General features: G+C 37.7%; 1 long non-coding RNA gene across 1 annotated transcript in view; it reads left to right on the top strand.

The window, feature by feature from the left end:
• The window catches only part of LOC130579608 (uncharacterized), a 192,587-nt gene extending 184,722 nt beyond the window's left edge, over positions 1–7,865 (top strand). Inside the window, exons 3-4 of the long non-coding RNA XR_008966023.1 lie at positions 5,933–6,046; positions 6,435–7,865. This is a non-coding gene — a long non-coding RNA (uncharacterized LOC130579608). The remainder of the gene's footprint in view (positions 1–5,932; positions 6,047–6,434) is intronic.
• The last annotated feature ends 4,219 nt before the right edge of the window (positions 7,866–12,084 follow it).

Below are 12,084 nucleotides of genomic sequence, written 5' to 3'. Positions count from 1 at the left end.
ATAATCTCTTCATTTAATTTAGTGAAAAAGCTCATGTATTCACTATGCTTACTAGGTACAACAATATGAAAACAAATCCCACTTGCTAAAKATCCATTTGACAATATGAAATAGATTCTGACTTTTTAATTTAGGCATGAAACTGCAGAGGGCATATAARGGATGCAGATTTACAGAGCTGTACCCTTTCTTTATGAGTTGTTSCAAGGGAATTATCTGCACGAGCCCATATGGTTTTACCAATGTTGGATAAACTTAAGRCGGTCTAAAAATAATTTTATTTGGCCCTTGCAGAACAACTCTGGAAAGCATCAAACTTTGGCTTTGTAAAAAATCTGAGAACTTGAGTTTGCCTCAGTTTCTGCAGAGTATTTCCTCAAAGTGGAGCATAGGTTTAATTACACTGGCAGTATTTGATGAAGTTGGCTGAAGTTGGCCACTTTGAAGTTGGCTACTTTGTAATTTAGCTCACTGCAAACCATAGAAAGGAGAAGGGCAGAATTTCAGTACAAATTCAACCAAATCTTAACATTTCTGCTGAACTGTCCTTGTAGAAATACTGTGTGATAAAATGAAAATGAATCTTGCCGAAATTTTATTTGTTTTAGACCTGAGGTTTGTTTTCCATTATGGTGTTTTTAATTGTTGTTTCTGTCATCCAAAAAATGTTAAAAAAACATGTTTTATCTTGCTCACGGTAATTTGAAGTGCAGTAAAAATACATTCCTAATTTTCTTGTTAGTTTTTCCTCAGAAGGAAGTGTGATTTTTTTGGATAAGCTCCTCAGTTTGCCTAACCACAAACACCTCCAGTGTTTTTCACTTCCCAAGTCGTGTGTCTCATATTTTAGAAAATAGTTTGTAAGAATATTTGCTGTGAAGCTCACAGAAAGGTAAGCTTGCCACACTGCTCTACAAAGCCATTTGCAGCCTAATTCCTCCACTTCCTTTCAGAAATAAACAGAGAAATAAAAGGATATTAAAGGTTGTCCTTTATAATGCTGTTAAACCCGATGTTCTATCCCTTCAAACAGCAAACAGCAGMATCTTTCCTGTTCCCTCATTTATAATGAGGAATAGCTGAAGGGAGCCACAGTTGGATTCATTATTTTTTCCAGGAATAAGCATCAGGCTGAATACTAGGAGYTACACTATGGCATTATATATTAGGGACTGCTTCCAGTGATGGCTGAAAAATGACAATTATTTCTTATCTCCTCAAACTTGAAGGAGGCAATATAGCCTCAAGCGAAAACAGCCGCAGCCACATGGTTTGTRGAGCTGCTTTTGTAGAATCAAATACTGCCAGAGCAAATTTGATACTTYTCAGACCTCTGAGCTTACATTTTTAGTTGGCCAAGTATATTTTTAAGTTTAGTAGAGTTTTTTTTTTTTTCCATAGGCAGAAATATATTTAATTCCTCAGAGCTGCAGGCCTTGGCTCAGTAAAATTCCTGTTGACCTCAAAAATCCTGTAGGATTTGACCATCTGGAAACTGCTCTGCAACATATCAGGCTTTTGATTTACTTGATACAAATGTCTGGTCTGTCTCATGCACTTGTGAGCAGCTTCATGTTTCTCACTAAGGCATTCAGCCCCTGTGGATATGGATTTTAGAAATGCTGGTGCCACGTGCTCCAGAGCTCAGCTCTCAGCCACTACATTTACAGCCAATTGCAAAGGTTCCTGCATGATCTGAAGATGGCTGAAATTTATCCAGCAAACACAAGACTGTGATTCTGCAAATTCCACCACCTTGCTACGTCATCCCCAGAGTTTCACAGAACTCTCTTCTGGCATGAGAGTTTCTTTGGAATCTTCACATTTAATTTTTGATATGTCCAAAACCACCTCAATTGTKACAAAGCCAAACATCTTGTGACTGAGCCCGATTTGGATTATGCAGAAAAAAAACCCAACTAAGTTTTTTTGTCATTTGAAACATTGAGAGACTCAGAATTGAGGAATTCTTTCTGAGCAGATTTGCAGAATTAGGTACCAGGTCATTAACTGGAATATTGATGAGACCAACCATTAACCTGGGGAGGAAACCCACAAATGCTCAGTGCTGCCTTTCCTCCCTCCTCTCTTCCTGCCATTAAATCTTCCTTGAATGCGCTGCCAAGGGTGAGTTCCTCACCTGATCCTGGTGCTGCTGATGCCCCGTGTGAAAAGCAGTCAGGAGAAAGGGTGTCAGGAGCAGAGCACCCCACATCAGTGCTCTGCAGAGGTTCAGGCTGGGGAAGGCATTTTTGTGTCCCTCTGGTCTGAGGAGGGTGGGAAAGTTCAGATTTCTGTGCGTTCTGAAAGCGCTGTGATATTGTTGCTCTGAAAAAGCATAATTTCTTCCACAGCTTTATGGTTTTAAGTTTACTGCTCCAAGTTTGCTTTGAAGTCTAAATGATTTCATTTTCCTAGAAATTATTCAATCTATTTTTTGCATAAAGCTCTTAATCCTCAACCAATCTGGAAATGCGCAAGAACTTCAAAACACACTCCTTGGTGATTTAGCCTCGTATGTCTTCATTCTTCATCAGCCTGTTAGCAATCCTCCTCTCGTCTGTTGACTTCCTTCTCTCTGTGCTGTAAGCTTTTGCCACTGAGAGCCTCTCACAGTAATCAGTAAGTTTCATAAACTGCAATTGTGCCAGATAATTAAATAAGAACTCTATTTCAAATCAATTTAAATCCATATGACTTTCAGAAATGACAGTTGCTACAGTGTAAACCCAGTGAATAAAACCCTTTCGAATACTTAAATCAATTGCAAATTTGTTTCATCTTAATCTTCAGAAAGCRATTCCTGCGAATGTCAATAGTCCCTAATAGATTGGGTGATGATATCTGTGTATATGTGAGCTCCAGAGCTGCACTTGGATCAGGTCAATTAAAGGACTGTAACTGCTGCTTTTACACACACCACAGCTAAAGCAGGTGCTTTAGCTAAGGCAATATTCACAGCACTGCTTAGGTATTGCTGTGGACATAACTGGATTTCTCCTCTTCATGGTGAATGGTAGAGGCACAGCAGCTACTACAGGTTTATCAGCTATATCATGTTGTAAGGCTGTATGGAATGGATATTTTTGTATGGCTGGGGAGATGTTTTTGATGTTTTTTTTTTTTTTAAATTGTTTTCTCCGTGATCAGGGCCTGATTTAAAATGAAAGATCCTGTGCTGCACAAATTCCAAGGCAGTAGTAATCCTTTTCCCTTAATCAAAGTCAGTGAGTGGAAATAAATAATGCAAGTTCCAGAGGAAATCCCTGGCAGAACACAAACTATCTCTGAGTGCCATCTGAGTAGCCCCGTGCAGTGAAGCACCTTCAGTAGACTAAAGTGCTTTTTATCTTCTGAACATCTGAGAGTCTGCTGCTATCAGTTTATGAACACCAAATATATGTTTCAGTTCCCACATCCACAATAATGCTTGCATTGAAATAAGAGCTAACATATGTTTCTGAATCACATTTGTTTAACCACCTCTAGTAATCTGCAATCCTGAATACAAAAGCCACTATCACAAAATTATCCCTCTCTGTATRTGTCTGGTGATGAGAGTCATCTTACCCATCCCAAAAGGTTTTGTGTTAATAATGAAGAAAATGCAGGAATTAGCAGGGGCCACTGCTGGATGTAGCYAAAGACTTGCCTGGCTTCAAGGGCTGGGATGACTTGCAGTTATTGAATAATTGCAATAAAAATTACTAAAATTAGTAGAAAATASAGAGTATTTGTACCTTGTTCAAAACCTGCAGCTGGCAGACACAGTTAATTAGTCTGGAGTTTACATGCAAAGCACCAGTAATGCCCTGCCTGAAGCGATTAGCTGGGCCTGTAATATGCTTTTAGTGGGACTCACATTTCTTCAATCTAAATTTCCATTTCCAGATGATATCATAATGTGCCCATGTTTTTAGTGAGAATGGAAAATGTCACAAATTGCATTGCTTCCCAGGTGAAATTATCATTATAGGAGGCATTTGAACCACAGCTGTCTAAAGGCTTGTTCAGAATGTTGGGTGGGCTCAGCATCTCCCCCAGCTCAAATTGCTGCTGCTGGATTAGCAGGCAGTGCTGCGGGACTTTATTAGAAAAATGACAAAGAATCACTGATGGTGCAAAAGTATCCAGATAAATGAATCCAAGCATGTCTAACTCAGGTTGTAGTGGCAAAAAAAAACCAGTTGTCGAAAAGCAGGGGAATGTAAGAAAGCAATGAAAGGTAATTTAGTTGTGTTGTGGTATCTTTAATACAAAAGGAGACATACAGAAATGAAAAGAAATGGAGCAGTTGTCTCTCAAAGGCTATCAAAACCCTCTAGGTTAAAAAATCAGCCAGGAAAAAATGCTAAGTGCATTGATATTTACTAAAGAGGATCTACAAATACATTGGGTGAAATAGAGAACAATGAAATTAGTCAGGGTCTCAATTAATCAGGCAGYAAATGCAGGGGAGGAGGAATCCTAAGACCCTCTTCTGTCTTTGCAAAAAGGTTAACAATGACCAGATACTTATGAGTCTAATGAGGCCATAAGAAACAGCCAAAATGGATTTAGCAGGAACTAATAGTATCAAACTGATTCGATTTTGCTCTTTGATGGAAAGCTCAGGCTCCAAGGAGCAGCAGTCAATGTGCTGTGCTGGAAATTTGGATAAGGCTTAGAATGCTRTTCACTGACGTGTTCATGAGCCATTGATGGAAATACAGGCAGGAGAAAATGCTCTTAAGGTGTAGTGGAACAGTCAATTTGCAGAACTGTAATTGAACATCAATTGCCTATAGATCTTTYAAGCTTCTGGAAGGGTCTTTTCATTTTCATATATTTCTTTTCCTTTTTCCTCTTCTCTTTTCCTTTTGCCACAGAATTAAGCAAGATTAAATAATTGTGGTTCAAAATTGCTTTATTTATGTTTATTTTCTTTGCCTGTAAGTAAATTTTTCCTGAGGTTTGACATGCTCATTACAGTGACTAAAAAGGTACGAAATTTTATGTTCAATATCAAGKGAGAGAATAAGAAAACCAGGGTTTCCCTACACAGGTTTATGAGATCTTAGGGTTGTGGGTTTTGTTAAATTTGTTACTCTCTGGCTAAATAATACAATGTAAAGAATTTAGTTTATTTTTTCCTGCAGAGTTGTAATAAACAGATTAGAGGAGGCCAGATCAGTGGGTAAAGCAAGTTGACATTGATTTGTTGCTTCAACAGAATGGGCTGAAGGGAAGTTGGTGCTCAGCTCAAAGTAGCAGGAGGGCTCCTGCTAATCTACGTGTCACTCAGGAAAAAACATTCTGATGCAGAAGTTTTCCCATTATGTGATTTGTGTTAGTATTCCTGTCAACACACATAACTGCTGGATAACAAAGATTAACATGCCCATGGCCACAAATAAGCTTTACATTTTTTTTTACTTTTTGAGCTTCTTATATCYGTGATTAATAATTTGTCAGAAGGCTCGGATTCTAGACTCAGAATGCTAAATACGTTTGTAATTAGAGCTCTGCAAARTAACATTGTACACAGAATAGCCAATGAGCTCTAAGATATGCTGTAAAATACAAAGACCCTCTGAAGGAGGAGGGAACAAAGTATGTAGGACAGAGGGAAAAGGAAATGTCTGGGCCCAGAGATTAAGTTTTGAGTGAAAATAATAAATTCTCTAAATAAATTGTAGTTTCTGTTGAAAATGATAATTTAGGAATAATTAAAAACTACTGAGAGAACCAATATCAGCATCCACTGATAKTCAGTAGTTCTGTAAATCAGTATTTTTCAAAATTTTTATTTATCTAGCSGTTGTAAATATTTCCAGGAAAAGAAAAAAGCCAACCACTCAACAGGGCCAGTGTGAAAGCAACAGTTTTCATTTATAACTGAAAAGTGTGTCAGTTTTGGATAATCACTCTTGTTTTTATTTTTCTGTTTCAGGGAGGAGTTTATGTCTCAGTTGCTTCACAGCCCCCATCTGATCTATTAAAGCTCCCACGACCATGGGACAGGACAAACTCTGCTGATACGTTGATGCATGAACGTCTGCATCAGGTTCTTCTCTAATTCAGATGTGAACTCTCAGCTGGGTCCTAAGAAAAACCCCAAAGCTATAATATCAAAATAGAACCGATAACCAATATGAAGGAGTCTTTGGGACTTGGCTGAATAAAGATTTCAGCTACTCCTGGCTCTATAGCTTTCCCCCTTTTATCCTGCTGGTGAGGTRCTCAGTGAATTTTTCACTTGGTTTATTTTCAAATTAAAGAAACCATGGCTGGTGTCTTGGTCAGGTCTTTTCTTCCCTGAACAGTTTTCTGGACACCCTTGGCTGCAGAAAAGATGGGTGCTGGTTCAGACCCATGCAGGGAATATCTTTTGCTTGGGTTTCTGGAGAGAGCTAAGGCACGTTTTCCCCTGTTTTTTGCWGAAGTTCCTGCAGTGCTGATTATTCTCCCAGCGACTGGGGAGCAGCTGTGATGTGCCAGCACACTGTGAATTTCCAAGAGAGTGTGGAGAGCCCTTCCTCCTGCTGAGAGCCTCTGTAAAAATAACCTGACCTGCAGGGATTTACCCAGCAGGCCTTGGGGAAATGAGCAGAGTCGCCAATTATTGCCGTGAGGATGTCAAGTCTGTGATTGTACATCGGCGTAGTTGCTATTGCTGCAATCAAGGCAAGACAGAAGGAAAATTAGGAGGAAAAAACCCTTTCCATCTACTTCAGCCTCACTGCCCACATTAGAAAAACAAAAACAAACCAACAAAACCCAGTTAAAGTTATCCTGGCATTCTCACATAACTTAAATGCTGATAYTTCTTTCAAAGGTTTGATCCTTGTGTAGAGTGGAAGAAACAAAAATATTCTACTGTTTCTACAGCTCAAGTTGTCTCATTCTACTTTCCATACACCTTTATAAGAGCTAAAATTGATTTTATATGTGTGGTGTATTAGAGGAGTATTTAATATGCAGTATTGCACAAAGATATAAACTCTTTTCTGTGAACTTTAATAATACTCTTCACATTAATATTTTCATATGCATGCACTGGTAATTCATCTGTCTGATGCAGAGTACAGAACTTGTGCAATATCAACATGATTGAATGCTGCCTTTACCAGTAAATGCAGAGATTAGGAAGTTACTGGAAAGAAGTCATGGAAAGTTTAGAGACTGACTTCCAACAGGCTTTGGAAATGGAAGTTTTTAATAGGTCATTCTGTGTTTAAAAGGAAACACTTTTGCACAAATTTTTGTGCAGGCACAGATGCTTAAGGATGTGCCCTGGGTTGTCTGAGAAATGTCTGCCTGTCTAYGTAGCGAAGAAAGGTATTTTATGAGTGCTTGGAGTTCTAAGATTTAAAAAATATTTTTCACAACCCCTGATACAGACTACAGTACAATGCATAAATAAAACAGCTCTAGTTTAGAGTGCTCACCAATGTTTAGTTTTCATTTCTCTGGAGGATTTTTCATGAATGTCTGTGGGTCTACAATTCTTGAAACTGTTGCCTACTGGCATGTTATCATTTATTTATCTTAAATCAAATGTGCCAAATGAAGACCCAGTGGCATTGCAGCTGCCTACTGAGCAAAAATGAGGAATTATTAGGGAAAGAATAGAAAATAAACAAATTTTATATCTCTGTATAAATACATTTTTCATCAACACTGTTAGTGCCTTGTACTTTTCTGGTGTCACTCCCATCTCTGAAGGTGTATGCTGGAATTTAAAAACTTTAAAGAAAGGAAATAAAGACGATTAAATTTCTTGTGCATATGAAATTGCTAAGTGTTCAGGGATTTTTTGTTGTAAAGGAGACAAGTTAGAGGGAGAATTTAAATATATTTATATTTAGTATATAAGTTTTTAATTAGTCCATAAACACAAATATATTTAATAGAACATTTGAAATTCCTAATTTTCTTGTCTTTATTGCAACTTGTTATATTTTCTTTATGAAAGAATATTTTTAAGGGAAAGATATCTAACTGTGATCTATCTTGATGACTTTGTGTGGTGTAGATTCCTCTTTAGCAGAAGTCAATGTAAAATCCAGTCAGATTAGAGATGGGAATATATAAAAATACTTTAATGTGATAAAAACTCATTTAAAATATGGGATTAAATCCTGTTAATTACAGTCAGGCAACATCAGTACTTGCTTCAAGGGGACTGCTCATTTGAATAAGAACATTATCCATAATCAGCAAGTCCTTTCAAAGCTTGGATCAATGCCAGGCTAAAAGTTCTCCATTCTTATCTCTTGGAGCCAAAGGAAGAAATGAAAAGAGAGGAAAGAATTACAATAGATGTTCTTATCCACTGGTTTAATCAAGCAAGCACTTTCACTCCATTTCGTTTGAAAAGAGAAGAAAAACCTCACTTTTTGAGTTTCCTGACCTTGTAAGTTAGACAGGCTRGCCTGTTGTATGACAGGCTGGAAAGATAACCTTCTCCTTTCCTTTCCTGAGGTAAAGGATATGTTCTGCAAAGGGAAAAGGAGAGAGAGAATCAGGGGTGTGTTTAATTTAAGGAAGAGGGCAAACTGGTGAGAAGTGCACTGWGTGATGTGAGAAAGGAGGAAATCTTCTGTTTCTGCATTTTACTGTTCCTGGCATTATATGGAAGGGTGTTGGTAGTGGCCATGAGAGAACGCTGTGATCACTCAAATGAGGTGGTACAAAAACTTTTTTATCCAGGCAGAGCACATGCAAATGGGAGGAGAAGCAGAATTTCCAGTCTTTTATGATCCTTTACCAATCTTCCTCGACTTCGTAAGAGTTTTACCTTTTGCATAGTGAAAAATTAAATGTGAAAAAGCAATTAAATGAGATTTATAAATTTAATATGCTGGATAAATACGTATATATGTATGTGTGTGTGTGTTTAAGAGAAAATTAATGTTCCCTGCAGGCTGTGTAGAGGYGCTGCTGGTGGCAGGGGAGCTGAAGCACCTTGAGGTGCATTCATACACATCCCCACACTCCCACTTTCTAAACCTGTACTGTCTGGTTATTTGGGAGAGAATACTTTATAGAGAATTGTGAGGAAATAAAATTCAAATAAATCCTTTTTYTCTTTGTCCTTTAAGCCACACAGAAATATCAAACTCCATTTTGACCTTATCTATCTATGTTCRTTTTGTTTTACTCTTCTGTGTAATTGAGGTGATAACCTCAGCCCTAAATACCCCATGCATTTCCATCTTTTCAATTTCCTCTCCCTTTCTCCATACCTCAGTTACTGAAGGGTTTTGTGGCAGAGAGTAATTTTAATTCCACTGTGCTTTGAATTACCTCAGAGCTCAAATAGCTGGGCAGGCTATTTTACAGTATTTTCCTTGCTGCAAATAARTGCTGCACATGCAGGAAGGCTCCCTGCATGATTCAACATTACAGAAATAAAAATGTTTAGATCACAAAGTGGCTTGCAAGGATTTAGTGAGCTAGTTGGCAGTTTTGTTCCTTGGAAGCACAAGTAAAGGGGCAAGAAGGGAAATCTGTACCAAGTGAGAGGATGGCAGAAGTATTGGAAAGAAAACAAGACTTGGAACCTCGCCACTGTTGATACAACAGAGAAAAAAATAGTGGCTGAAAACTCTGCTTATCTACCAAAATATTTGCTTCAAATATTACCTAGAGAAACAAGTAACACCTACAGGTGTTCCCACCTACAGCTGATTCAAATCAAGTAGGTACAATTTTTACTATTTTGTGCTAAAACTTTCCTCCCTGACCTAGTACCAAAATAATTTCTCCTAACAAATTCATCACTTTCAAGMCTGAGTCTGCTGAAATCATTGAGTYTGTCTTTTATTATATTACAGGTTAAATACCTCTGGTATCAGTGTTACGACATCTACCTACTTCATTGGTYCCCTTTCCAAAACACCTGAACAGAAAATAAGGCCAAAATAGACATACAATTGTAGAGGARATTTGAAGATTATCACAACAAATCAGTTTGCTGGAAAGTGACTTTCCTGTCTTTACTTATATCCATTTTTAAATGGCAGCAAAAATACAGATATCAGTTGATTTTATTTGTTTCACACAAGAATGATTTGGTTTATTTTTACCATGTCATAATTGATTCATGTTGCTCTGGTCTGTATTTAGGAGAACAGGACTGGGTGGCATTTGATTCTTTTGTTGAATTGGCAGCATTGCTTCTCATCTGAGAACACCTTGAAATGGAACCCAGTTTGCAGCTTGACCACTAAGCCTGAAGCAATGAGGTTAGAATTATATTTACAGAATTAAAACAGATGAGGAGAAACAARTAATTATTATTTTATGGTGTTTTCTTGACTCCCAGTCCTACATCTKACATTGTTTTATAAATTTCTGTGAAATTCTTATCCCAGAAGGCTTTCAAAAGCACTGCATACAGCTAATATTGGACTTTCAAGTTGTTTTCAGGTAATCCAGTCCTCTCCACCCATAACCTAATGGGAAAGGGGAAAGAGCAAAGCAAAACCAATGCACGTGTATTATTTCTGTCTCTCAAAACAAGTTTTAGAAGTTGACTTGTGAAAATCTATAACCTTTTCTCTCTCTTTTAAATGCTACTTCTTGCAGACTAAGTTAATTCGGGYTTTTTGGCCTGAAAGGTTCTTTCCATGGCTGAATGAAAAAGCAGTTTTGGAGAAATTGGATATAAGTCATTGTTTCACAGAAGGGTAATGCTTCTCTCCTTTCCCCTCGCTGGTTCTGAGGTTTAGGTCCTGTTCTTTTTCTTTTCCTTACAAAGTCTCTGAAGGGTTTTACAAAGTCTCTGAAGGGTTTTCAATGACTTTGAGGTCAAAACTTTGGTTAATGCTGGGAAAAGCATGGAAATGTGTTGCTGCAAATGTTATTGGGTAAACACGTGGTCTCCCTGTTACTATTTATTGACAGCTGGTGTGGCAGTGTTTTTTATTCATATTTCCTAGAAAATCCTGTTTGAAACATTTTTTATTCAGTTGCTTGAGAGTGTTTCAAGCTTACTGCTTGGATGTTTTCTGCCCTCTGTCCTTGGAGCCATTCCATTTTGAGCATCTCCTACCTCTCACRCTGTTTAAAAGACAGATGATGAAATTTCCTGGAATTTTTTCAGTTCAGCTACTTCAGCTGGTGGCATTCAAAGTCACGGGCTTTTATTTTCTTTTTGGATTCCTAGAAACTGACTCAGATTTTTGTGAATGAATCCATTACTCATGACTGCCTTGGAGATATCAGTCCTTGCTGTATGAAATTTAATAGAGATAGAGCTTGGTATTTCCAGCTCAGTTTATACAATTAAAGTATTTAGCACTCTTCTGTTCTTATTTCATGGCCAACAGTTTACAAGCTGAAGTCATCCCTTTCTATGTTGTTGGACATCCTACAGAGAAAAAGGGATGTTTTAGAAAGAAAGCCATTACAGTTGARCAGGCTGTAGAAAATCAGTGTCCTAAACTCTTCTGTGAGTGGGGAGATAAACTGGAGCTGTTCCCTGAATTGTTAATGCCATTAACTCTGGTTTCATCTTCACCAAGTGGATGAGCATGTCATAGATGAGCAGGTCTGTCTTTGTGGGACACACACCACCTCATAAATTACTGCTTCTTTAACACATGCAAAAGCAAAACCAAGACTTGATGGGAGGAGCAGATGAGGAGGAGAATGGCAGAACATTTGCTCAGTTTTATTTAGTTCAAAAAGGGAACACCCTCACAGAATTGATGGAGCAGCTGATACCAGACCTAAAACTTTATGTCTTTTTTTACAGAGAAAACCTGAGATAATTGGCACATCCTAATGACAGACCAGATCAGCCAGGTCAGAATCAATGTGAGTTTAGTCATCTTATCACAATTATTTAAAAATTTCTTTTTTTGCTTGGCTGAAACTTAGAGGAAAGAGCACCTTTTCTGAAATCTTCCATTTGCTTATTCAAGTTATGTGCACTTGCACAAGCTTTTGGGCTCCTAATTGGTACAGTGTTGATTTGAGAAGTTTCCTGTATTTCACATAAAATTTTTATTTTCAATTACTTATTTAAAACACTTTCAGGATCATTTTATGAGATCACCAAATGTCTGGACTCCAGAAGGTTTATAAATCTCT

Source organism: Malurus melanocephalus, unplaced genomic scaffold, assembly GCF_030028575.1.
Source record: "Malurus melanocephalus ecotype Western Australia unplaced genomic scaffold, MMel_1.1 scaffold_281, whole genome shotgun sequence".
Classification (NCBI taxonomy): Eukaryota; Metazoa; Chordata; class Aves; order Passeriformes; family Maluridae; genus Malurus; species Malurus melanocephalus.
The sequence above is the reverse complement of the archived record's forward strand: the minus strand, read 5'-3'. Positions and strand labels throughout refer to the sequence as shown.